This window comes from Podarcis raffonei, chromosome 5 (assembly GCF_027172205.1).
Source record: "Podarcis raffonei isolate rPodRaf1 chromosome 5, rPodRaf1.pri, whole genome shotgun sequence".
In the NCBI taxonomy this organism is placed as follows: Eukaryota; Metazoa; Chordata; class Lepidosauria; order Squamata; family Lacertidae; genus Podarcis; species Podarcis raffonei.
The window spans coordinates 15,988,414-15,989,593 of NC_070606.1; positions in this window are offsets into that span (position 1 = coordinate 15,988,414).

A 1,180-nucleotide genomic window follows, 5' to 3' on the forward strand; every position below is an offset into this window, starting at 1 on the left:
ACCCATCAAAGCTCAGCCGGATCTTTCGCTGCCTGTTGCCAAATTCACGGAAGGAAAAGCTTCGCCAAAGGGAGAAGGGGGCGGCCTTTGTTTCCCTCTCATCAACTGTGGCAACCAAGGTACCAATTTGCCACAACACCCAGTTTCAATTTTACGAGGAGGGCGGGCAGGCTGACTTCTGCTGCTCCAGTAAGTTTCACATTTGGGATCAGCATCAAAGTGGATGTCTTCCTGCAGGTTGGGGGGAAAAACCTGGCACCTTCTCTGCTGCTTGCAGAGTGGCACTGGGCAAAGGACTGAATCCCTTCTCTCCCTGCCTCCCTTATTCATAGAAGCATAGAATTATAGGGTTGGAAGGGACAGCCCACAGGGAAGTTTTTAATGTTTGATGTTTTACTGTGCTTAATGTTTTAATTGTTAGAGGCTGCCCAGAATGGCTGGGGCAACCTAGTCGGGTGGGCAGCATAAAAATAAATTAGCAATCCCACACCTACTACTGCTCAGTGGCATAGCCTCTCACGGGGCTGTTGCAACCCGTAACTTATTAACTGTAATTTATTATTTATGATTATTAAAAACATATTATTACGAGTTACTGAAACCAGGCTAGCAGACTCTAAAAACAAGCTATGGATTGCAACCACTCTGTGAGGCTGAGCTGCCATTGAACATTATTATTTATTATTATTATTAATCATCTTTTTCTTTGACGATCACTCATAGCAGAGTCAGATTGTCTTCCATAAACACGGCTTTAACAATGAGTCCGTAAGTGACTGTGGAGGCCAATTCTGGATCCACACGTCCTTCCACAGTGGGGACATTGGTTTCTGGGCGGGAGTTGATCACGGTGTGGGTTTGCCAAGCGTGCCTTCCTCCTAGCACATTTCTCCCTTGCGTCCTGAGTTCGAGTGTCTTCAAAGCCCATGACACCTTTAATAAAGGCTGTTCTCCAATTGGGGCGCTCACAGGCAAGTGTTTCCCATTTGTCGGAGTTTATACTACGTTTTTAGATTTGCCTTCAGACAGTGTTATTAATAGTAGGCTGAATGAGGCACAATATTGGGGCAACGTCAAGCAGCAAAATAAACAATCTTCATTAATGGTTTCTGGTGTTCAAATGGCCCCACCCCTGCATGAGGTAGCAGTAGATCTGGAGAAACCCCAAAGTTTGTCGAAG